This window comes from Chamaea fasciata, unplaced genomic scaffold, assembly GCF_029207755.1.
Source record: "Chamaea fasciata isolate MVZ Bird 193981 ecotype frontalis unplaced genomic scaffold, bChaFas1.0.hap1 SCAF_1, whole genome shotgun sequence".
In the NCBI taxonomy this organism is placed as follows: domain Eukaryota; kingdom Metazoa; phylum Chordata; class Aves; order Passeriformes; family Sylviidae; genus Chamaea; species Chamaea fasciata.
This window is the reverse complement of record NW_027094086.1, coordinates 79,320,380-79,347,613: the sequence shown is the minus strand read 5'-3', so window position 1 is coordinate 79,347,613 and position 27,234 is coordinate 79,320,380. Positions and strand designations below refer to the sequence as shown.

At 34.0% G+C, this 27,234-nt stretch overlaps 1 long non-coding RNA gene across 2 annotated transcripts in view; it reads left to right on the top strand.

Annotated features, from left to right (window-relative positions):
• LOC136302678 (uncharacterized) overlaps positions 1-25,918 on the top strand; it is a 40,961-nt gene extending 15,043 nt beyond the window's left edge. Inside the window, exons 3-4 of one of the 2 annotated variants that reach the window (XR_010724111.1) lie at positions 7,264-7,331; positions 24,484-25,918. This is a non-coding gene — a long non-coding RNA (uncharacterized lncRNA). Of the gene's footprint in view, positions 1-7,263; positions 7,332-11,668; positions 12,136-24,483 lie in introns of those variants that run through there. The other variant, XR_010724110.1, reaches the window with a different exon arrangement.
• Positions 25,919-27,234: the final 1,316 nt, after the last annotated feature.

The following is a 27,234-nucleotide window of genomic DNA, read 5'->3' as shown; positions in this document are numbered from 1 at the left end:
CAACATATCATGCTTCCTTAATATCCAAAACTGACCATAGCGAAAACACTAAAGAGGTATTCACTTCTCCATAATATCAGTGCTATTGGTCTTGTTTTTCCTTAATTTTGCTTTGATGAAAAACTTCATACTCCACCATTGTTGTTCTTCAAAAAGGTTGAACTTAAAATATGTAACATCAAAGTGGCAGTCAGGAATGTTTTATCATATAGGAAAAGACAATACTTTACAATATTTTAACTAGTCCAGGGGAAGAAAGTATTTTAATTTCAAGTTTTTAAAGGAAAAGGAAAATTAAAAAAAAATAGAAAAAAATTATAGCAGAAAGACTTTACATTTGTGGGTTACCTGGCGGCTAGATAAAACATGACATATATATATGTACACATATGTATATATGTATATATACATATAATACATACATATTTACATCTTTTAAATGAAGCACCAGAAATTTCCTTAATTCCATTAGGCGTTAGCACTCTTCAGTTAGTTTTGCTTGTTGCCTTGCATCTGTCAAGATTGTCAGAGAGAACAGTGAGATATGGTCAGAAGACTCCTAAGAGGAACAATTCATAACTCAATTAAACCAGTGGAGCCCTTGACTTATATCTTTGAATATTTCTCTGTTCAGGGATGAAGACAATCTTTTATGTTGCCAAAATCTTGTAATTAAGTTATTTATGTAAATATCTCTAATGAAGAACAGTACATAATTATTAAAGATGTAATACATATGTTTTAAATATTAATTTAAATATCCATATTTTAATTTTTTTTGTCCCTATCCTATTTTATTTCCATTAAATGAATAATAACAAATATCCAGACCTTTATGCAATTACACTTCAAAAGTTGAACATTTTCATAACATTTCATTTTGAAACCAGTTTTTATGGTTAAATAAAGCCATTTATATAGAAAATATTAAACAACAATAAAAAACAAAAAAGGTTTAAAAGAATAGTAAATATTGTGACAGACTCAAAACCCATGTAATTTCCATAGACTTCACTCAATCATTAAAGTGGTCTTAAAGACCAGGAAGGATTGTCCCACATAAAAGCACACTTAGAAGCTATATTTCTGGGATCAGTAGTTACACAAAATCTGTTAAAATTTTCATCATATAATCTCAATCTTAAAGTTATACTTCCATACTTCTTCCACACAGTTTCCCAAATCAGTCTTTAAAATCTAAGTTTAAATAAAAATGGTTTATCTTGTATTTTCTCAAATGCATTGTAATTACTATGAAAAAGCCATATATATAAAACCATCCTTGTGGATTTAATATTACAACCTCTGCATCCACCCTGAAAGCTGATGCTTTTTTATGAGAAAGAAACAATCTCTTATATGTGTGTGGGTGCACTGGTAACATGGGAAAACCTGCTGAAAGAAAATGAAACTTCTACAGAAAATTTTCTCCCTTTACATTGGGCCTTCCTTAAATTTAAAATTTGCTTTTGCTTACCCTTCTCTACCCATGTACTGTTTCAGGTAAACACTGGAAATCTTAGGTGAGGTATCTGTTTGATATAAAGGAAATCTAAAGGAAAGTGCAAAGGCTATTTTATGAGATGCAGGTTTGGGGTCCACAGATGGAGACTAATTTGGCACAGAAATGCCATGAGCTCTCTTGGAAAGAAGGCTGAATTTTTGCTGGGCATTTTTCTGTAGTCCTACAGCCCAGTGGAGACAGGCACACATTCAGACTAATGTTTTCAGTGATGCAGTGGTTATTCTTTCTCATCTTACATATAAACAGTATGTCATAAGATGCCCATGTGCCACTGTCTATGCTTTGAGAAGAATCAAAAATGCAGGCAGTGGGAAGTTACACCTTCTATGATTCTGCACACTTTCAGACTGTCCAGTTCTCTGGCCCTTAATGATGGGTCTTCCCCACACCTACAGTTCAATAAATAAGTGCAACTTTGGTTGTTATCCTGTCACAGATTATGCACTTTTAAATGGGTAAAATCAATTTCATCCTTTCAATGTGTGGGTACTTCATTCAATTACTATACTGGTTTCTACAACTCAGAAATCTGGGGTTTCCCCTGCTCTCTCAGATATTTTCATCCACTTTTACATCCCCCATCCCAATAATTGTCTGTGTCTGGTTGACAGAGAATTCCTTTCACAAAGCTGGCAAGAATAGTCAACAGCCTCTAAAGAACTGTCACCTCTGATATAAATCTCTGAAGCCCTTCCATTTATCTTAGTGTAAAATGAACTACAGTAACTGATTTTTTTTCCCCCCTGTGTTTTCAATGATCTCCTGGACATTTCAGATAATTTAGAACCCAGAAGTCTTACACTGATGTTGAATTGTACAAGGATTTGACTTCTTTTTGCCCTTTAATGGTAATTTTAATGATTAAAATGTGGGCAATAAATTCACACATTAGAATGCAAAATGACTACTTGTTTGTTAGGAAGGAATTTTCTCCTATTGTGCCTGCCTTTTACAACACTTAGGCCATTTGCTAGATTGGTTGGTAAGCATTTCAAGGTGGCTACTTTACAGGGAAGCACAATTCAAAACAATATGCTGGCCTTGGACTTCAGTTCCGTTGTAATTCACTGCAGTTTAAACATACAAATGGCCAAAATGAATGCAATAAATGTTCCTGTACTTAAGATAAATGTCTAAGGAATAGAAGAACCGTAATTACCTAAGTAACAGAAGAAGTTGTTTTAATATCCAGAATATTTCCAGTCACATTATAATACCCCTGAATTTAATGACCCTTTGTGGATGTCTAACAAAAAATTGTCCAGTCTCCCGTAGAGCCCAGCATAAGTTAAAATTTTTACATCTACAGGAATCAGCAAATTTCAACATCAACATAAATCAGAGGTCTAATATTCAGTTCTGAAAAAATATTGTCATTTATTTCTTTTGGATACAGCTCTTTTCCAGCTTTTTTTTTAATGTGCATCAATGAATAAATAGATAAAAAAGAAGTTTGTTCAAAAGTGTATGGGTTTGTCCAAGTCACTGCTGGTTAGAGATTGCTATCATAAGGACCTCAGGTATCTTTGTTTACAGTAATGACCTCCCTCCCTCTTCCCACAGGTGAAAACTAATTCCTCAAGTAAAAACAAATATAAACTTGGTAGTCCTTATTATCTGCACCTAAACCTTTTAGAATTTTATTAAGTGCTTGTGAGAGAAGGGGAAGGGAAGCAAGAGAGTAAAAAACCCAAAAATGCATACTATAATCCATATATTGGTAGAAGATAAATGTAGGAATATAATCTCTGTTTCAGTTTATTTCCTTCTCACAGTTGCTTTTTTTTTTTTTTTTTTTTTTTACTCAACACTATCAGATTTTCCTATAAAATTAGTCTGACTCAAAGTCTTATGTCTTAATGAAAAAGATCACCTCATTTTGTATGTAAGTTGCAATTTGCTTTTTCCTTATATTCATCATGGTATGTCCACTTCAGTTGAATTTCGTTGGCCATTTTATTGCCTTGTCACTCAGAATCAAAGAAGTTCTGCTGTTTTCTACAAGTGACCTTCACCCCTACTGCCAAAAAACTTTGCTGTAGAAGCAAACTTTCTAAGTCCACATGTGAGCTTGAATTATTACCCTTTGGTTGCTCAGTTTTGTTCTATGATTCTGTGACCAATTTCACTAAACTCTTTAAGAAGTTCAACTTAACAAAATCACTTGATCTATGCTTTCTCAAAACCCTGAGTGTTTTTGTGAAGCTTTACAAAAAATAAGTTGATTTGATGTGAACAAATCACACTTAACTTAGTGTCATAATTTGTGTCATTAACTGTAGTTTTACTAATTTTCCAAGTGCAAATGTTGCCATGCCTTCCCTGAATCTTTTCTAAAATCAGTGACCCCACATCTGCTACTCTCCAATTGCATTAAGAAACTCTTAGGAAAGCAATTACACACAGCTGCTGTGACTCAGTTTGGAAGCTTTGAATAAATACAGTTCGGTTCTGATTTGTGCTAACATTCACTCTGTTTTTACTAAAATCTCTTCCATAACTTCTATTTCAGTCAGTTCCTTTAAGAAGTTGCCCACCAGGAAAAAACTCAACCATGAGAATCTTCTCAGAGACTTTGTGAATGCTAATGAAAAGAGTTCATTTTTCTTCTGTCTCTTATCTTCTCCGAATGCTTTGGATTTGTTTAATAGCTTAATAGTAAGTCCTCCAGCCTACTGGAAGGCTTCCTACTACTGACTTGTTTAACAAAGATTTATTAACAGGTTTTTTTTGGGGGTTTGTTTTTTTTTTTTTTTTTTCATCAGTTAGCTGTTCCTATAACATTTTTTGGCCTTTTTTAATGCACTGGTTTTATATTGAATCTGGCAGTGTTTCTTGGAGTCTTATTTCATGTTTAATTTTTATTTGGACTTGAGCTCAGCTTTCTGAAGGAACAGTTCTTGTATGTAATAACATCCCTTTTCCCTCTATTTCCACTCTCCTGTCTGAAAATTTTCTGTACAGGCAGTGTTGTTTGCTTTGTATTTCAAATACAGAATTCTACAACAGCTTCCACACCATAAAGAGTTGAATTTTTCCATTTTCTTCTTAACAAGATGTCTTATTGTTATATAGCCTCCATTGTAGCCTAGCAAATATCCAGGCAGCATCGGCATCCTAGGTGTATAATCAGTATTACAGATCAAATACTACATTTTTTTTCTATTTACGCCCTCTAATTTCATTATGTACAGCATTTGATACTAGTTTAGATATGTAGTCAATTAGTGTGATTTGATTTTAAGATCTCTTGACATCTAATAAATATTCTTCCATCACAGCTCTGGCCAAATCTTTCATCCTGATGTTCCCGTATGACACCAATTGACAGTAGTCCACCAAGTTTCCAATATGCCTACTATGTCAATTTCTGCATTTGGGAGGAAACATCCAAGATTTCCTTACCAAAGTATTTAAAATCTGGCATTCATGAAGAAGCATGCATAATGTAGTGTTGGTTCTTCTTTTGCAAACTATATCAGCAGAATTGTCTTTTTATCTATTTAGTTATTTTCATTCCCTGGCATGTAGGCCTTTTAAGCAAACCAAATTTTCATGTCTTCCTCAATAATAAAATAAAAGCACCATCCTAAGGCATTTATCTCTATCTACTTGCCATTCCCAAAACTTCATGTAATATACATGGAAGATAGGAACAAAGTCTTTGTAAAACCTTTTCTTCACATGTATGCAAATGAACCAAAATAGAAACGATCACAGAAAGTCTTCAGTGTTTAAGAAAATAAGGAAATTCACAAACGCCTCTGAAGACTCCCTTTTGGTTTTCAAGTATTTCCAAAACTATTAGAAGTATCTGTATGTGCATATGTGTTTATCAGTATTTTGATAGCTTTAGAATCATTACTCTTTTACTAAATCATCACACATAGATTATTTAGAAGCAGTAGACCACCAAAATAAGAAAATTAATTTTCTAGTATTGTTGTCTATCTCTTCAAAGTGGAATGAAGGCCTTACAGGTAAGTCTTGCAGATACTATTATTTCTACTTTCCTCTGTTCTTCCTGTGAATACTGAAGTCAGTCTTACTGAAAAATTAAAAAGAATTCATTTCTCTATTTCTATTCTTTTAATTTTTTTTCCAAAAAAAGAAAAAAAATTAGAATTATTTTTAATGGAAAAAGATCTACTTTAATAAATCAAAAAAGGAAAACATTATGAAACCTCTTTCAAAACCATATTATTTGTTTGTTCTTAAATAACAAGCAAGTGATTAGGCTCATGACCTTGAACCACTGTTTTAATTTATAATACTATAGAAGTATAGGTCACACTGGAACACTGCCAGTCATCTGTCTCTTATTTTCTAATTCACTTTTATGATAAAGCTCGTATGTGACAACCCACAGATGCTAAAACAATTTGAAAAAATGTTCATGTATTTATAGTGGAAATTTCATACAGGCTGTCAAATTATATGTTCAATAAGGTTGTTTTTTAAATAAAATGTCTATCTTTATTAAATGTGCATTAAAATTAATAAAGGTAAAATATGATGCTCAAGAAGAAATTAGGCTGATTTAAATGTGTCTGACAAGGGTCTAGATAAGGTATCAGCTACTCAGCATGGTATTGCATACATATATTATAAGAAATATATATATACATACTAGAATGCATTAGGAAAATAACTACATTTACTGAAAGAAACAGTTATTATTTTACATAAGTTTATATCCTTCAACTGATTCTTAAGACTTGGAAACAAAACCATGTTTGTCTATGTTAAGTGCAGCTATGACACTGTTACATATCTTGCTATAACATATGATTCTTTAAACATTCTTACTATCTTTACAAAAGCAATTATTCCACAGCATAATAGACAAAAATGAACTTGTAAAATATTAATGCAGTAGTTATAATGGTACAACTGCCAGTACTGGGCAGTTAATTAAGTCCAGACAGTAATGATTATTTTACCTGAGTAACATGGGTGTTTATAGTATGCTAATTCATTAAGCTGTTAGTTATGAAAATCAAGATGTATAATACTGTCATGAAGAATTAACTCACACTTTTACAATACTCTAGAATTTCCTTGGCTTTTGAAACATGTTGTACAGCAGCAAAATGGTAGACTCCCTTTCTACTGGGTCACTGACCGCATCACTGTTTTAGGATACACCAAGAAAAGGGAGATAATGTAAAGTACTTGCAAAAGAATGACTTTGCTAATACACTAATACTGATTATCAGCTATTACATATGGGGCATTTATGTGTCATTCAATAAATGGTTTCAAATTTTTGAACACAGACACAAATATATTATTAATAGAATATTTTTTGTTGCTTTGTCCACTCTGTTCTTGAATGCTCACTAAATGTTTTGTATTTGCTTGAAAAGAATGATAGATTTTCAGATTTCAGGTTCTCTGCTGCCTATAGGTGAGAAGCTCAATATAAGAGATGAATTTTCTTCCATTTCTTAAACAGTTTGTAATGGTGTAACTGCAGTCAGCTAGCACAATAAAGGTTCCATCACTTCCTCCACACTGGGATGATGGAGAAAGTCACAAGAGTAAAAATGAGAAAGCTTATGGGCTGAGATAAAGACAGTTTAATAGATAAAAAAAAGTAAAACGAGGAATACATTCACCAGTTCCTGTGGACTGCCAGGTGTTCAGCCCTTTCCAGGAAATCAGAGTTCATGTATCTTGGGAAGACAAACACCATCAGTCTGAATGTCCACCGTGGTTTCCTTCTTTTTCCTTAGCTTTTTATTGCTGGGTACCAAGAAACCGCTTTCTACCATATCTGAGGTGCTATGTATTTGAGAAATAGGTGAGTACATTATTTATTTTTAAATACATTACTATTACCTTTGAATTCGCTTTCTAAGGGGTTAGCATTTTGAAATGAGAATGTTAGGCATCTGTTAATGAAATATTATATGACTGGCTATGATTCATTGTAATGTCTGAAATTAATTTTATTGCATTGCTGGCATAGGATTGAACTATGCAAACACATGGAGATATGGTTAGACATACACACATGATTAGTTCCTCTTCCCAAGTTCTGTAGATTTTTGTTCATTATTTTATAGATGAAAGGACTTGAAGAAGCATGTCTGTGGGTAAGCCTGACAGCAAATCTTGGGTTAAGAAATAAAGGCTATTAGTATATTACATAAAAATGTTAAGCTTTATTTAGTCTAAGAAAGATAGGGCATAATTAATATTTATTGAAATTTTTCTACAGGTAAAGAAATTTTCCATCCTTAATAGGCTCACGTAACGTAAAATCTTGTTATGAACTTAAAAATAAAAAGGTTTCTCCCCAGCATCCTTGAATGTGGCAAATATTACGTAGGGATTTAAATTCTCCTCTCTGCAGACTGTTTGTCCAAGACCGTCTGCAATACTCTTTAGAGGATTATAAAAACTTGCCCAAACACAGCACATGGGTGCTTGCCCACTCAAACGCTTGGATGAAAAACTTCATTCTGTTCTTAATGTGACTTTGTTAGAATATTAATGTAGCTTCACCGCTTGATTTGAATAAACTAATCAGAGGAGGAGTTTTTATGCAGCTTTTCTTTGCCTAGCTCAGGCAAGTCTACATGATATTCAGTTTATTAAGGGGTTATTACTTAATCTGCCCCTGGTGTTTATGAAAAGCCTTCCATCATTTCACACTGTTATTCCAATAACTCCATCAATGAATCATTATTATCAGGTGAGGCTTAAATTACACAGAAATCTTTTTCAGATTTCTTGGTTTTGTGTGCATTTCATCTCTCTCTCTCTCTCTCTCTCTTTGTGGTTTTGTTTGTTTGTTGGTTTGTTTGGTTTGGTTTTAGTTTTGTTTTCGTTTTTTGTTTTTATAAAATAAGATAATGGACTGGGTTCCAAACTAGAACTGGTACAATAATTTCACCAAGGAATTTCCATTTCCCAAGGATAATATTTTCCTTTTCTTTTGTCAATTACATGAGAAGATGAATCTGTACAAATTCTCATTGTCACTATCACTCATTAGAGTTTTGCAAAAAAACCTTTTTGTTTTCTCTCTATCATTTCATAGGTCTTAAGTTGTCTAATGGTTTGCTTTCTTTCACAGAAATATTGTTAGGATATTCTGAGAGACTTTTAAAGCCAACAGTGTAATAGATAGCGTGACTGAGTGGTTTTATTTATGGTATTCATTGGTTCAGCATGAAACACAGCACATATTTAAATTGTATTCATTAAAGAGTTTGCACATAAAATATTTAAAATGAGAATAGAAAGCTCTCAACGGAAGTTAAATGGCCCTAGGGGAGAAGAAATATTGCTCGAAATTATGCAACCTATCAATCTTAAAAATAACCACACTCTAGAAGAAGACAGTGTGTCTATCAAACAAATTTCTATAAGGTGTATTAAAAAGCAAAACACTTCCACTCCCACATGTATTATTTATTGGACACTGATAGCTTGTTTGGAAAAAAAGATAGTTAACATAAAAAGCACATTTATAGTTCTTTCCCTTCTTGCCCTACTTTACTGCATTCACACATGGAATTTTTTACTTTTAAAACTTGTTTTCCTCCCTGTTTCCTCTCTTTAGAATCCAAGTAGATATTTTTCATTCTTATAACGTTTAATGAATGCTAACATATTACATATTTCTGTAGATTATCCAAGAAAGACAATGTATTTCCAGTGTTCTGGGAGAAACTTTATGTGATCAGGTTTTTTGCAACTAAAATTGTCCTAATGCATTCCTCTGACTTCTTATCTGTCATTACCCCCCAGGCTCACAAAGCTTTGTAGCCATGAAATCCTTTGTATTACTTTAATCTTCTTTTCTATCTCGGATATCACCACCATTTGTTAGATCTTGTATTTTTTCCTTCCATACCCCCATAAGCTGATTGTTTGTCCACTCCAGAATCAAAAGCTCCATCCAAGCACTTTATTTGTTGTGATTGTTTCAGTCTCCTCCTAGCTGCCTTTTTCCAGTGTGTTAAAAATGCCACTGGCAAAGTTACTCTTTGACTACAGTTCTGATCTGATTCAGCTTTTTTTTCAAATTCTTACCAGCACTTCCACAGAGTATGTCATGTTCAGACTCTTAAATTTGTAGTTTTCAATCTTTGAGTAATTTAGAGTTTTGGCCTATTTCTTCAGCATTACTTATCATCTTTTGTTACTTCTTCTATAACTACAGCTCCCACCTACATCTCTTTACATTTAGATTTAATTCTTTGCCTTCTCCTTTGCTGCTCATTCTGCCTTTAGTTGGGCTGCTAATATTTCAGGTTTTTTCTTCTAAATGCAAATTGCTCCTTCAAATAAAATGTGCGCACACCAAAATCTTCTTTAAGAGAAATTCTGGATGTTACTACTTATCAAATATAGCAATGGATGACCAACCTGACATCTCTTTAAGATGACTTGACAAGAATATGAGGAGAGACAGGTGGATGTTGTTTATCTTGATTTAGGTAAGGCTGTTGACGCTATCTTCCATAACTTCCTGATAGACAAGTAATGAAATTAGTTCTACATAAATGGGAAGAGAAGGTGATTGAAAACAGGCTCAACTGCTGGGCTCAGAGGGCTCTTGTCAGTGACAAAATGTCTTTCTGGAGGCTAATCTCTAGTGGAGTGCTTCAGAGGCCAACACTGAAGCCCATACTGTTTAACATCTTATTAAAGACCTGAACAATGGGACAGAGCAAAGCTTCACCAAGAGTGAAGATTGCACAAAACTAGGAGGAGTGGATGATAGACCAGACGGATGTGCTACCATTCAGAGAGATCCAGACAAGTTGGAGGAATGGACTGAAGAGGACTCGTTCTGTTTAACAAAGGGGAATGCTAAGTCTTGCCCCTGAGAAGGAGTAACCCAGTCATTGGTAGATGTTGGAAGATGACCAGCTGGAATACAGCTTTCTAGATAAGGATCTTAGGGTCCTGATACTATTGCAAAGAAGGCCAATGATTAAATTATGCCAATGTGGTTGATCTTTTCTGCCTGCCAGGTACCTACCAAGATGCTCTATTACTCTCCTTACTCAGCTGGAGTGGGAGAGGAAATACAGGGGGAAATGATAAAGCACATGGATTGAGATAATGACAGGGAAATCATTCACTGATTTTTGTCACAGAAAAAACACACTCAGATTGGGGAAAAAAACAGAAATAAAGCAAAATTAAAACAACATCCCTTTTCTCCAGGCTCAATTTTACTCCTAATTCTTCTACCTCCATCCCCTCAGTGGTGCAGGGGGATGAGAAACAGGGACTGATGCCTCTTTCTCTTTCCTGATTTAGTGTGGGTGCCTCTTATAGGAAACAGTCCTTAGGGAGCAGTTCCATTGTCACTCCTTCCTGTGGGAATACACAAGACCGAGAGTAAGACAGACTTAATTAGCATAGCTAGTCTGGTGACTAGGATGCCATGGCAAGGACAAACAGAACTTTGAGCTTATGAGAAGATGGGATTAAACCTGCTTAAGGGAAAAGATTCAATCAACCCTCTACGATAAAGATGTCGTAAAATGCATAAATTGTTTGTATGATCTTTTAACCCAATTACTGTAGTAGAAATTATTAACCTTACTGAAATGGTATATAAGTTCTTGGAAAACATGAGTAAAATCAAATTCTGATCACTGAATCAGTCTTCCCATCTCTCCGTCAATCACCGACACCTTCCCATCATCTATAGTTCCTCAAGAACTGCTGAAGCATGGGTCCTTAACATGGGTTGCAGTTCTGCAGGGATCCACAGCTCCAGCATGAGCAGATTGCAGAGGGCCATGGTCTTTCAAAAGCTAAATATTTCCAAGGATAGAGACTTCAGGACCTCTCTAGGGAACCTATTCCAGGTTGTTGTTGTGTTTTTTGTTTTTTTTTTTTTTTGTTTTTTTTTTTTTTTTTTTTTTTTTTTTTTTTTGTTTTTTTTTGTGTTTTTTTTGTTTTTTTTTTTGTTTTTTTTTTGTTTGTTTGTTTGTTTTTGTTTGTTTTTTTTTTGTTTTTTTTGGTGTTTTTTTTTTGTTTTGTTTTTTTTTTTCTCATAACAAAATAGAATGCCTTATCTTTCCATTTGGTCCCATTGCCACTTTTTCTGACATGTAACATCACTGAGAAGAATCTGCATCCACCTTTTTAACTCTTTCTCATCAGGTATACAAACACAAGAAGATTCTTTTGGAGCCTTCTGCTATGTAAGCTGAATAGTCCCATTTTACTCAGTCTTTCCTCACATGATTCTCCTTCTGCTATCTCTTTCCAATTTCAACCATTCTGTGTTCTTCTGTGTGAAATTTACTCCCATATTTGTTCCCACACCTTCTTCATTCTGCTTTTTATTTATTGTTCACTATTTCTCTCCCCCCTACCTAACTAGAGTTTAAATGTTACTTTGTAAGTAGGAAGAATAGGAACTAGATTCCTAGGTAGCTGATTTGGAAATAATTGCTTCAAATCTTTAAAATCTAAACTCTCAGGGTCTTGTGATTGCTATATCAGTTAATAATAACAGTAATTCTTCCTGGCAAGAGCAAACAAGCCATGATGTTGGCTTCTGTTTCTTCCCAGGGCTTTTCTGGCACAACAGTAATTTCTAACATTCAAGCAATCAGGCATTAGTAAAACTGTCAGGCATTTGTTAAATTTTAGGCTCCTTGCCATTATATTTGCAAATTTGTAAATTTATGATGCTTTTGCCAATAAGAACTGATAAGTTGTTGCAGTTTTAAATGAACAGGCCTCAGGTTTGATGCTGCTTTTAACTTAAACAACAACTAAATAACAGGGCTAGGCTGAATTGCCTGGTGCTATGACCTACAGGGAAGAAAATAACACCTTAAAAAGACCTGCTAGATTCAATAGCAGAACCTCCTCCACAAGAGTTAAAACCAGAAGAAAATAATTACAAGTTTCACATAGGCTGTAAAAATATTTGGGCTTTGTGAAACTCCCCTTCATTCAGTTCTTCATCCAGTCTTGCAGTGGTAAAAGCAAAACAGGAAGGTAAAAGTACAGTTCTCTCTTACCTCCTGGACCTTTAGGCCAACTCCAGTTTGTAGTTCTGACTGCAGTAGAGCAGTTCCTGAGATACCAGCATACCCAAGAACTACTAGCGACTCTAATTTTTCATACTAGGAAATTAGGCACTAAAATTCAAATTTTAGTTGAATTCTACAGTACCATAACAGTAAGGAGAAGATGTTTACTCAGATAGTACTGTAACAAAGCGGTACGTACTAATAAATTTGATATATAGGCAGTCAGGAAAAATACATGCAAGTTTACTTCTCCCTTCATAATATCTTAATTCCAACTTGGACTTGGTCCTATTTGGACTCTTTCCCTTATCCAGCTGATTATTACTTTGACAGAAATGTAACCACAGAGACAGATCCTCCTTGTAAACTAACATTACAACTATTTCACATTTAATTATCCACTTTTGTCTGTCTGTAACATCTAATATTGTATATTCCTCAAGAAGCATGAGGCTACCCGCTACCCATACTACAATAAGTGTGGTGATTTTTTTCACAATGAGCTATATAATTTACAAGTGAGAATTTTAATCAGGTTTCCTAACACGTGCTTTTCACTCGTTATTTCATCAGATTACTGTCATAAATGTGAAGAAGTATTTTAATTATGTAAAGGAAAAAAAAGTGCATATCTCAATTGTGTGCCTAAGTCTCTTAACTGTAAAACATAGAACTTCATTTTTATATATAGTCTTAGAAAACCGTGTATAATTCTTCTCCCAGTGCAAATAAAGACCAAAATAAAATAACCATATTACCTCAAAATCAACAGGTCTTATGCAGGATAAAATAGCTAAGTTTATATTACAGTGTCAAAGGACCTTTTTCTTCTTATGACATTTATGAAGAATTATATAGGTCACTTCGACTCCTAGGCCTCTAGCTGAAAATCCTAGCTTTTTATTCTCTGATTTGTTATGAAAAACTATAGATAATTATAGGATGTGTTGTATTTTCACACACACCCGTACACACACAAACACACACACAAAACCCCAACGCCCTCCCCAAACTCAAAAGTATAAAACTATTATGACACTAATTTTTATTTTATTTTTAAATGGTAATCAATAAATTGGAAAGAAAATACAGACTTTTTCCCATATACCTCTTGGATGGTCAGGTATCATATATTTTGTTCTCATAACAATATATGCAGATAGGAAAAACAGCATCCTTATAGCATAGAAACAATCCCTCTGACAGTTGCTTCACCATGGATATATTTTTTTCTTTAATCATGTGGTGGAGACATGGACAAGTCTGCACATACATAATCATTTGCTCTACAAAGGCAGGGCTTTATAAAAGAAAGAGAAGAACCCCCACCATGGTTAACCCAGGTGTAAATGAAGTAGTCTTATTTGGACAGGCCCTGAGCATTTGGCTTCTTCCTTTGAAATGAAGGAATTCTGTGCCAACATTTTCAGAAGTCGTACTGGTTGGTGACTAATTTTTAGGCACATACATGAGAGCATTGTCTTTCATAGTTTTCAAATAACAAAATGCAGGCTGAACTTCTAGCCTGAACTTAGAACTTCAGCCTGCATTTTGCCTAGAAAGGCTGAACCTTTTTTGCTCTGGCAGCTATGAGCACGCAAATGACACTTGAGCACAGCTGAACATCAGACTATATGTAAGAGTTAGGAAGCAAGACAAAGAAAGTTGAAAGAATTGTGCGTTGATTTAGTGATGATGTTTAAACCTGATATTTATTCCTCTCTTAGATCAAAGCAATGTTGCAAAACAAGACGAAGGCCTGAAATATTTTCAGGAATACAGTGTCTGTTTTTCAAAAGGAGGACTGGGAAAGTAGACAAAAATAGTAACATTTTCAACATCTTTAGCTTTATCTGGGATATTTTTAGGCATTAGAATAGAAATCAATACTTTCAGAAGAGCAATATTTTATAGGAATGATATTTCAATTAAGAATTACTATTACTGTAAAGAAAAAAAAGTGCTCAGGTAAAGAGTGTACAATGAGGTGAGTAGGGGATACTAATGCCCTAAATGAGGGGTTTAGTATAAGGAACACAAAGTTTAACTTTTTCAGTCTAAAGTAAGGATAATTTCATACCAAAGATTTCTCAGGATATAAGTCAAAAATCACTTCTCAGTAGCATAGTACACACTTATACATGTGTCACAAACAAATGAGAATATGATTTGTTTTCTTTTATTTTCCTGTTTTCCACCTTTTCTTTCTCAAATTGTATATTATATTATCTTTCTGAATATTTTGATGTTTTTAATTTGTTTGTTTGGTACCTTTTACAAAACATATTGATGTTAATCTGTTTTGATCAGACATTTATTACTTGTGATATATTTCTATGCCCCAGGTAGATTAGAATCATATTCATCATAAAGTTTCAGAATTGTGATGTTTGCAATTATGAGAAAGGTCTTAATTTTGCTCTATGCTAGGAGCTTTACTTTCAGCATTCATGAGACAAATCTTCATAAGGATGTACACGGAAAATTCCTATGCAGAAATTCACCATTGGAAACCTTTCAATCAGATTTGCTAACATACTCATATAGGAAAAAGAATTTTGAAAAAAATCAAATGTTCTGATGGTTATTTTTAGCTTTCCAGTTTAACTGAAAATGAGCTACAGACACAAACACAGCAGTTTATGCCAAATGGATATTTCAAAAGACCTATCAACACACAGAGACCACTTCTAAAATAATAAGTTTAAATTCACTTGGACTCATATTGGCACCTTTTTGAAATTCTATGAAATTGAAACTGAGTGAAATCAGAATCATTGTCTGCAAAAAACCCTTACGTTGAAGCTACTTGTGTTATTTATCTTTACACAGGGAAGAAAACCTTCCTTTATCAAAATCAATTCAGGCTAAACCAATGTCTGTGGGAAAAGAAGGTATCCTACACAGACACAGTTTCACTTAGAGCTTCTGAGTATTATGGGAATAAAAAATGCTTAGACGATGTTAATTTTATAGGCCATCATGATTTTAAATCTTGCCTCAGGCAGGAAAAAGCCATTCCATAGCAGATTTTTAAATTTCTCTGTTAGAGTAGTAAAATCACCTTTCCACTGCATTTAAATTTAGTCTCCCTAGTGCAGAGGTGACTGTTTAATTTTGATAACTGTTCTGAAAATTTCCATGAGAATATTAAAAATCTTAACAATAAGAGAACTTAAGTTCTCTTAATAGGAATGCTTACAAGAATATGGTCCTACAGGGAATATGACAGTATCTGCATACACAATATTAATTTATTTCAGAAAATATAATTTATTATGTTTAAGATAATATTTTAGTAAATTTTTATTGCAATGAAATGCATTAAAAAAGTAAGCCCTTAATATGGTTTATCTGTGGATAATATCTCTTGATAATAATAAATATAATAAATTGTCATGCTTATGACCTGTCACTGCATGAGTTTTCAACCTATCGAACAGAATGCAGGAGGTTTCAGGTAAGTGCTTTTTTCTAGGTGTTAATGCTAGCTCTATCACCCTCATTAATAACTAAAAGTTAAACCACTTCATTAAGCTGAATAGTGGCTGTGGTGAGTGCTGTGAAATCTAACATACAGGTGTAAGACCTTCAAAAAATATTATTCCTGTATGAGTAGAGTTGTATATAGGTGTACATAAGTTAAGGATGCCCTGTTTGCAAACATTTTTAATGCAAATTATTTTCTGTAATACACATCATCTAGATTTAGATCTACATTCAAACAGTGCATGTCCTGCAAATGAGATATTGGACCTGCTCAACATTAAAAAAAAAAAAAAAATAGCAGCACTGACTCAGAAAATTTGAAATAAGTAAATACAGGTTTACTTTATAACTGAGACCAAATTCTAAGTGTACATTTTTATGGCCTCTTTTCTTCTCCAGTGTCCACGTTTGTCAAGTCCGCAGCCACTACACTCTTGAATAAAGGGTACCTTTCTGTGAATGGTTATGCTAATGAGAAACATAACAGTAAAACCCTACATTAAAAATGTTCTGGTGGATTTTTCTGGTTTTTTGCTTTTATTTTTTCTTAACTTCTACCACCTTAATGTGAGATAGTACTAGTTCTTCTATGCTCACCCATTAAAAAAAAAAAAAAAAAGGTTGGAAATAGCTTGGCATTTATACATTTCCTTTTGACATTATCAGGGTTAATTAAATTATAACCTCCCTGTTTGCGGAACATGTGAGAGGCAATAATGTCACCTAACCACAGAAGCTGCACAAGGCAATGTTTACTGGTATGTGAAATGCTCCAGTAGTTATAATGCATGTAATTTAGAAAGAGAAAGAAAACCAGAAAAACAGTTTTAAATTATCTGATGGAGGACTGTGTAATGAGAGGGATGAGAAATACATTAGTATACCTGTATATTATAGCAACATATCTCCAGACAGTACAGTTCAGTAGCTCAGGTTAAAGGCTACATTTAGCACTGCCATCCTCAAGAGAGGCAAATTTCATGTGAGCAATCCCTTTCTAACGGACAAGAAGATATCACTAATTCCTCTTTCAGAATGCTTTATATTCAAGAATGAAAATGCTTCAAGTACAAAGCTTCATAGTTATTAAGTCAGCACTAATGCAAGGTAAGGAAATTAATTTAAGTAGCTGGACATTTAGGAAGGATTCTTCATTGGAACATTTACATTACACAGTATCATATCATGTGATGACAGGAACAAAAAATCCCCAGGAATTTGTACCGCCAAGCTGCTTTGAGCCCTGTATTTTTTTAAGGAAAAATAAACCAAAAACCAAAAAAACAAAAACCAAAAAACAAACCATGCTGCAATAGAATTTAAGTATGTTATCTCGGACAAGTGATGGGTTGTAATTGTAATATTCAAAACAAATTGAAGGAGAGAAAATGAGGTAGTGAGGGATACTGTAGAGAAGAGACAAAATAAAAATAAAGAACATTGTATTACATTCAGATTTTAGAAAGAAATTAGAAAGTTTAGTAAAAATGAACATGGAAAAATATGGCTGCAGGAGCATTTTGTGAGGTAATGGCAGCTGAAACAAAAGGGGAAAATTAAGTCAGTCTATCACAAATTTAGATGGACTCTAAAATTGTTAGGAAGCAGTTGCCATTGGCAGCTGGAGGAGTGGCTGAAGGTATTCAGTCTAAGCATACAGACACAGAAAATATGATAAAATGAGACCCACCTTTTTACACAGAAAATATAACGATCGTGTTAAGAATACTTAAAGAACTCAAGTATGTTTCAAAATACCCAGATGGTTAGGAATTTGTACCCTTGTGCCCCAACTCCCTCATGTGATAGAACACTGTGAACTTTCTGTTCAGACATTACTAAAAAACCTACAGAGAAGTAAAGCTGTCTGTATTCAAGGAAATAAAACACAGGAGAGAACACAATTCCTTAGAGGACTCCAAAGACACAGATGAATTTCACATCACTCTAGATATCTCCTTAATTTGTTTAATCAGCAGGGTGGGACCAGGCTTCTCTAAGAGACCTCCATCTGTAAGAAGACTGGTGAGAGTTCCACATGTGAAGGAAGTTGGATATGAAGATATAATTAAAGGCTATTCATAAGCATTATGATACAATAAAAATTACTTAAGAAGTACCTGAATATTTTGGTTTTATATCTTTATAATGAAAATATATACTAACAAATAGCTTTTCTTGTTGTTTTGTCTTTTTTTGTTCCCCAATAGTTTTATTCTGACTTTTTTTTTTAACTAGCCTGTTTTATTGTTATCAGGGATCATTGTAAAAATCCTTGATTTACTTTAAGAAAGAGAACCTTCAAAAGTGTTTTAATATTCTTTTTTTAGGAGATGAAAACCAAATTAATTTTTTAAAATTTTCTTATTATACAGAAAAATGGTGGGCAACACCAATAGATCTTAAGGCTTGCTTTGTTTTATCATACTGAAATCTGATAGCTCTTCTAAATCTTTTTTGTACCACAGACCATGATATTGGAAATGAGATACCTCTGCTTTCTATATATATAAAATAATAAAATCTGTTTTGGATTATTCAGATAATATGTCAGTGTGTGGCATGGACATTGAATATGCTCATACACGTATAATTGAAGCTTATCAGTACTTCTGTAACTCTTTCAGGGCCTGAGCTCTGTGTGAAGGTTCCATATGTGCATGGAATTCCGTATAGTGCTTGCCTTCCATAACTATGTACATCACCACATATAATGAGTAAGTCATAATGGTACCATACCTGACATGTCTCATTTTATGGTGAATATATAAAACATACTTTTAATTAAAAAATACATCTGTAGATTATGTAACTTGCACTTTTTTTTTTTTTTGCAAACAATACACCTGAGTTACTATCTTTCAAATTTTCCGACCATTATCTCAGCTGATCTCATCCTACCAAACAATACAAAGGTTTGTTCCTTTCAGATCAATTTTCCCTTTCCTCCCTAGCCCAAATACTCTATGCAATTTTGTTTTAAGAGAAAAAAAAAAAACATATATAAGTATAAAAAGTCATCCGTCTGTCTAATAAGAAATTAAATAGCTAAATCCTGACTTTTTTATTTGCACTGAAGGAATATGTCCCTCAAATCCTCAAGTTTTGTTGATCTGAAGAGCTATCAGCCTAGATAACAGCCTAGGAAATGGAGAACATTTGTTTCTGTTTCGGATTTTTTTTTTTTTTTTACCAGTTATTTGCAAATGCTATCCTTTAGAGATCTCCAGGTTGTATCTTTTTCTTGTAAGTTTCTCATGTGACCCTCGTTAGAACGATGTCATGCTAACTATGCACATTCTATTCAGGATTTTTAAAAAGAGAGAGGAGTGGGAAGAAATCAGGCTAAGTTGTAGTCATGGTGGAGCAAGTATGGCATGTGTCCTGTCAGGTTCACTTCACAAAAGGATGGTCCAAATAGGATGTCCTCTGCTTCTTCAGCAAACTAATAAAATTTTAATGTACAAATATTTGGGAAATACAACTTGGGTTTATACTTTGTGACTTCTCTTTCCATAGTCATTAAATTCCATATAATTTTTCTTATTCCTCCTTCTATGTAATTACTTAATAATTTCCTGCAGAAATATTTAATTCATAACTTGCTCCTTCCTTCTACACATTTCAAAACTGCTTGCCTGACCTTTCACTTTCTCATGACACACTACAGTGCAGTTCCAAATCTCTTCTCCAATTAATCTGCACGGGGGCACAAGTAAAATACAAAGTTGGGAATTGGATTGCAATTTCTCTGTTATTACTACTGAGCAAAGGCCAGCAACCTCATGTTTCTTGCATTAGCTGGCCCCTGCTGTTTCACTTAAAATCCATTTGTTTGAAATGAACAGGTTATAGAAATTAGACTCAGAATTTTAAATATCCAGCTAAAATATATACAGTGATGAACTGCTGTGTTAAAAAGTATCCCCACAAAAAAAAAAAATCATATTTGACTATCTTCCTTCAACTCTAAAAAAAATAGCTGCAAAGACTCAAAGTGACAATACAGAGTAAGATTGTATATGTATTTTTCTTAAAATTTGTCAGTGGAAGCAGGCAGGCTAACAACCAAATAGTCATCATTCATGAGAGCCCCTGTAGGCAAAACTTAAAAAATATACAGGACATGGTATCAATTCCTTTCTTGAAAAAAAAAAAATCATTTTAGGAATTCCATTTACATTGGTTTAAGGAAAAAAATCTTTTAAAAACACCAAAAATAACACTGAAAAATGTCTCCTGACACTGTTAATTATGTTTCTTTATTGGGTTGTTCCATGAACTGAGGGCATTTCACCATATAATGGAGTAATAAAAACCCAACTGCTAGCACCAGAAATAAAATTCTATTGACTTTTCTTCACTGTTCTAAGACCCAGAAAAAACACTTCACACGATATTCTTCACACCTGAGAAGGATGTTGATGATTTTCACAAAAAATTAAGATAATGGAGTCTTATTTTGCATAACTAGGTTTTCCAAGTACTGTACATTAACTGAACCTTTTAGAAAATAATGAGCTCAAATCTTATATCATTAACAAAGTGGTAAATCAGTTCTAACTTATATTCATTTAATTCAGTTGAATTTTCAGGGAAAACCCAGGATAACCAAAGCAGTTTCTGGCTCACAATTACCATCTCATCTTCAAAGTCTATTCCTGGTTCCCTGCTTCCTCTATTTATTTATTTATTTATTTATTTATTTTATAATTATTTTTTTTTTTTTATTTTTTTTTTTAGCTGAGAAGTGTGCTCTAGTCAGAAATATACTCTACCCTATTCTCCAAAATCTGGTCTGGATTCACAGACTTTAAAGGTTCCACTATTTTTCAAATCAAGATAAAGCTTTTGAAGATCTCTGTGACTCCAGTTCAATGTGTCATCAGCAGGACCCCTCCATGTTTATAAAAAACTATATTAATTTTACTATTGTAACACCTAGTAATTGAATTCAGTGGTGTGCTAAGGTCATGACATCAAAACTACTAGCTTGGCACTATCCAGAGTTCTGATTATAAAAATACTTGGGGAAAATTAATCTATGTGAGGGAAGAGGAACTTATGATAGGAGCTAGCTCATGAGTAACAAAGGGTTGTTTCAGCTCACTTCAACTCAGAAAAGCATTGCTTGGCTCTAGAAAGTTCTAGATGGTACCTTTGCAGACACTGGGAAGATAATCAGAGTATGGCTGAAGTTGGAAGCAACCTCTGAAGGACATCTGTCCAACCTTCCTGCTCAAGGAGGTTCCTTCAGAGCAGGCTGTGCAGAACCATATAAAGTAGGAAAACACAGCCTACAAGAACATGGGCATTAAGAATCCCAGCTGCTTCATGCAGGATTGACAGCACAGAGGCAACTACACTGGAGAATATATTTTTGGGGAGAAAACAGTTATGCTACCCTGTATTTATTTACTTGGAAATGATTGTTCATGGAAGTACCAATGTTATGGAACACAGTTTAAAGCTGCCCCTATCACTATATATATATATTAAATTGCCTTTGGTGCCAAATGAACGAAAACCATTAACAAACAATGATTAGTCCCTTTCTCTTTTTCTTTTATTAAAAAAAAAAATTGCAGAATGGACTTAAATTTAAAAAAAATGAAAATTTTCATTAATTTGCCTTATTTCAAGAATAAAACAGAAAAAAAAAAGTTTATCCATGATTGTTTATGCAAATCAATTCTACAACTATCAAATTATCAAATACTTTCATGCTAAGAAACGTATTTCCTTAGCTCTCTGGTCAAACTGCTAAAGCACCAGTATTCAGAAAATACCCACTTTCATAGAACATTTGAAACAACTGTGTTTTCCTTTGGTAATTTGCAAATTATCAAATTGCAAGTGATGGACAGCTAGTGAAAGAACTGCTAAGAAAGAGAACTAATGCCTTTCCATATTTTTTAAGAAATGATGAAGGGAGAATGACATTTTAAAATCATGCCTCACTCAACAACAAACTAATGAATCATAATTACATTAAGTTCTTCAAAGGTTTACCAGTTTAATTTTTTTTTTAAGACTTTCTTTAGACTGACTACATTTAAGGACAATACAGACAGTTACCTTTTTTCTTTTTGGTTTATTATTCTGAATAATAGACACCTCATTCACATAGTAAAGAATCAGTGTTGTCAATCTCTTTATTATCAGAACCTTCAAGGGATTTACAAAGCCCTATTGGCTGCCTTTCACAGCTAGTTGCAGCTCTATATTCCTGCCTTCTGTTTTCAACATGGTGAAAGAAAACAGTCACAAAGTTATCTAGCATCCTAGTCAAGGAGCTACATCGTTGAAAAGCACCAGAATTTGGAGAAGTGAATTAAAAGACAAAATTAGCTGTGCCTAGTTCCTAATTGCATATACCAGTTACTTGTCTCATGGTTATGGCTGAGCTTTTTTCACCCTTCTGCCTCAAGTTATTATTGCTGTAAAATATGCATAACATTTCCTCATTGCTGTTTCTGGGACAGAGAATGCTAAAGTTGTGATGTCTACACAGTGCTTTGAATACGCAGAATGCTGTGTAAGTTTTCAAGGACTCAAAGAACTTCTGTGTTTAGAACATTTTGAACTCTGAATTGAAAGAGCTTCCTAGTGACAGCCTGATCAGGTGAGCTTGTCACTTACAAAACTGCCCTTCTGTAAATTTAGGAAATGAAGGAAACTGTCAGGGATCCCACAGTACTCAAAGTAAATGCCTGGGAATTAATCTACTGATTTCAAATGGGAAAAGGGCCTAAAGTAACTGAAATCCTGCATATTTGAAAGCCATTGTTTTAAATACTGGTTTCTTATCAAGACATGATGCTTATACAGCATTTTCCTAGTCAAACAGGCTAAATGAAAATACATTGTGGGTAGGGAAAAGTGTGTAAAATAATTTATTATTAAAGTATGCATCTACATTGATATAAATAGGAAATCAAAGCCTTTCCAGGACATAAGTATTTGTGTCAAAGGGACAGTGATTTATGTCAAAGATAATAAGCTGGTATCAGGTTCAAATTAAACTTATTTTAATATTAAAACATGTATTTGACAGTTATGTGTTATCATTTTGTTAAACCAAACTGAATGCAGCAGGCAAGTGACTGAAAATTAGAATCAGAGAAAATATAGTTTTTTTAGATTTGCCACAGGCTGGTGGGGGAATCCTCATTTCACTACTTGATGGTATTTTTTTTTTCCTTTACCATTATAATGGGAATACTGTTACTTATAGCCACCAAAGATAAAACCCCCAAAAACTATGAATGATACAAAAAGACTTACACGAAGTAAGTGACACGGCCCATTTAAAAATTATATCCAAGCTGAAAACAAAAGGGTCTTATATTTCTGTTTACTGTCTCACCTTCTGTAGAGCACAGGAAATGATGAATAATGTAAAAAGGATTCATTGTCATAGGCAATTAATAGCAAACTTTGTCATTTGTTATGAAACTTTTCATGACGAAGGAAGAGGGAGGAGAAAGAGATGAAGGGAAAAGGAGACACCTATTGAATAAATTCTAAATATCAACACTAAACTACAGCTACTACAAGAGTACTCTGCAATTACATGATGTGCAGCATAATTATTGTAGAAAAGAAAACTGGAGGAATGTGAAGGACCAGGAATAAGCATATAAGCAAGTTTTGTCTCAGACATTCTGACTGTGGTGACAGAAAGGTTGTGATTGGAGGGGAGGGTCTGTGGAGATGAGGCTGTGTTGTTCTGAGCCAACTTCCCTTTTCAGTTCCTGGGCTTGCAAGTCTGCCCTGAAAATCATGCCCAGTGTGCTCATGCCTCAAGAAGGATAGAGTCCTAGGCACCTCACTAAAAAGGATTCAGGGGCACACAGACCCTACCCTACACACTACTCGCTCCCTGGAGTGTTCCAAAGGCTGACTGCACACAAATCATGCAAGAACAATATGGTGTGAATGGCATGAAAAAATTATTTTATGTAAGTATGTAAAGTAGAAAATCCAGGTAAACTAGAAAAAGAAGATGGTAGGTCCCGTGTGCTCCCTCTTTTTTGTCGTTCCCAGATGCAGACCATCCATGCTGGCAGGAAGGATCTAAGTAGTGGTGATCTTTTCCTCTCTCTTTCTCTGTTTTTCATCTCTATTCTCTCCTCTTCTGTTTTATCCTGGCAAGTGAGGTTATTACATTCTCCCCCTTACTCCATGCCTGAACGTTTTTGAGAGAGTAGGAAGCTTGTTAAAGTTTACTCAAGAAGCTGAGAGCTTGTTGGCCAGCACCTCTATAGTTAAATAGGGTGCTAGTTGCCAGAATTGATTGTACAATAAAGCCTAAGATTTCCCTGACAGGTGGACTGGTGTCTTTGTTCATCCGGATGAGAATTTATAACCAACATCACACTTACTTCTGGATTGTGGCAATGCATTAAATACAAATTTGTGAATTTTTTTCTCTTAAAGCAGGAAAACAGGATTTTCAAGGCGCACACTGAAGAAAGAACGTCTCTTTTGATTACCAATGCAAGAAACTTCACAAATATCAACTATATTTACTCTGAAGTAAAAAAGGGTTGTGTTGTCACTGGATGGATTTTCTCATTCTATTCTTAGAAATCAAAGCTGTCTAACAACAAAAATCCAAACGGAAAGCAAATCTCAAAATAAATCTAAGTGGGAATTGTATTCACTTGTCAACTGTGCAAGTCTGTCCTCTCAATTAACAGTTGTGCTAATGAGTCAAAGAGAAATTAGTGTATGTGCAGATGATTTGCTAACACTTTTGACAGTTAATTCACCCTCTTTATCAACTACTCTAAAATTTTTAAAAAACCCAAAAAACAAATACCAACTAACCAAACAAAAAACAAACACCTTTACTGCCTTTGAAATCTATCCTCTCTCTTCTGCCCCTATAAGTGTCAGTAGTACCATCATCCTGACTATTTTTGTAGTGGCAGAGATCACTATATCTACATCCTATGTATAGTACCTATTTCCAGGATAGATTTCTTCCTATCTTCTGTGTTCCACTTGCAGAAAAGGTGACAAATATATTGCAAAGTATGCAATTATTAATATATAATATAATCAATGTAAATTAAATACTATATGTAAAATCAAGTATTAACACAAGGATTTAAATGTATGGGTTTGTGACTGCAAACAAATTATGGGGGAATCTGCCTACATCAGCAGTGTAACAGGCATATGACTGACAAAATAAGTGTGTACATAATTTTATATGTCATTCTATATCTCTATATATAAAAAAGCCACACATTCTCCTTGTTATTTAAATGTTTCTGTACCAAAAAAAAGGCATTCTTTGAATTGTCAACAAGAATAAAAATAATGCTTCTTATAACAAAATTCCAAACTATGAGGCATTTCCTTCTCAAGATATTTTTTTCCTATGTTTCTGTTCACAAAAATCTTGTTGTTAACTAAGAAAACAAAACCATGAATTTACAACATATTTACATTCAAATTTCACTGTCCTATGACCTGACAGAAAATTTTATTCCTTGGTAAGGCTATTACAGATTTTCAGGAGGCAGACTTACTACATCTTTTAGGCACTGGTGTGTATTTTGTAAATGCATATATTGAATGTCTTTTCAGGTAGGGGAAGGTGCTGGCCAATTGGAGGACACACTGCTTCATGACAACAATGAATTTTTAATCTTCAAAGGTTTTCATATTTATTTTGTGAAAGTGGACAGTAGCCTTTTACTAGTCTTACAAAATCTGCTGCACAAGAAATTGACATTTAAAAAGCTGTTTCTGCCCTTGGGATAACATTTTTCTTCTCTCCAATTTCTAAAATAAAATCTTTTTAATCTTTAGTAATAGTCTACTTCCTTGAATAGTACTGGTCAACTTGATGTACATTAACTGTACAAATTATGTTCTTTTTTGAGCTTCTTTTTGGAACTGTTTGTATTCTTCCCCCATTGCCTCAAATCAGATGAAAAAAAAAAAAAGCTATTCTGTCCATATCTAAAGACTACAAAGATCAGATATCGCACAAAAGAAAGCATTATAAACCTTGTAGGAAATAATGATTCAAGGTAGCACTTTAAAAAATAACTGAAGAAATAAAGAAATAAAAGCCCAACGCACCAAAAAAAAAAAAAAAAAAAAAAAAAAAAAAAAAAAAAAAAAAGTCTTGCCATGCATCATCAAGAGTTCCTTGGATTTTCAGTGCAGAAAAAATTCAGGTAATTTCAAATTTGTTAAGGTAAGCTTTGGGATTAATTTGGTACACCCACTCAACTCTCTATTCAGGGTTAACTTTTGCGGAGAACTGTATAGAAGAAAACTCTGTCCTTCAGGACTGTTTATGAAGAATGTTTTTGAGGTTTGTTAACTGTCTGAATGCTTTGGGATTTTGTTGGGATGGTTACACGTTTATTTCAAAACACAGGAAAATAATTATATTTAGCCATTTGATACAGCTTGCGTTGTTCTTCAGTTTCTCACACATCCCTGTAGTAGGTTTCAAACCTATATCTGGACTGAATATGAAGTCATGTTCATGCATAGAGTCCACTGATTTTCACAAGGGGCAGCTGACTAAATTGATAAGTGTCTTAGAGATCACAGGAATTATGAGTTCTAGTTGAAGCCTGACAGAGGAGGTAGCATTTCCCTACTTTTTCTGCACAAGCACACTAAATATGTAAAATGCTCTCAGTGCTTGAATTTAGTATTTGCAAATATATCATATTAAATTTTGATGCAATTGCCAGCAATAAGAAGAATAGTTATTCCAGTGATTATTTTGTCTGTCCAGTTTTTGGTGCCTCTTTCCCACAAGAGAGTTATGATCATCTGTTGAAGTGCTACTGATCAGTTTGAATAATACAGACAGGGAACACTATTCAGCATTCCAGGGAAAGTAGTTTCATTCATCTATATAGTCCTCCCTGTCTGGCAAAGTAAAAACATATCTGCCACCCTTCCCCCTGGAACTCGCAGTGAGAGAAGATGCAGGTTGCTGAAAAGCAATGATGAATTGACTCATACACTTTCTACTCTGTCACAGTGACAGCATGAATCAAGCATAAATTCAGGACATGGACCTTCTGCCTAGTGCTTATCTGCTCTAGAGTTGCAGCACTGTCTTTATAGTCAGTGCCCTCACTTCCTTCTGTGTCTGGGTTTAGGGCCGGAGGTGTGTTCAGAGTACAGCTAGAGCAGTATGTTGAG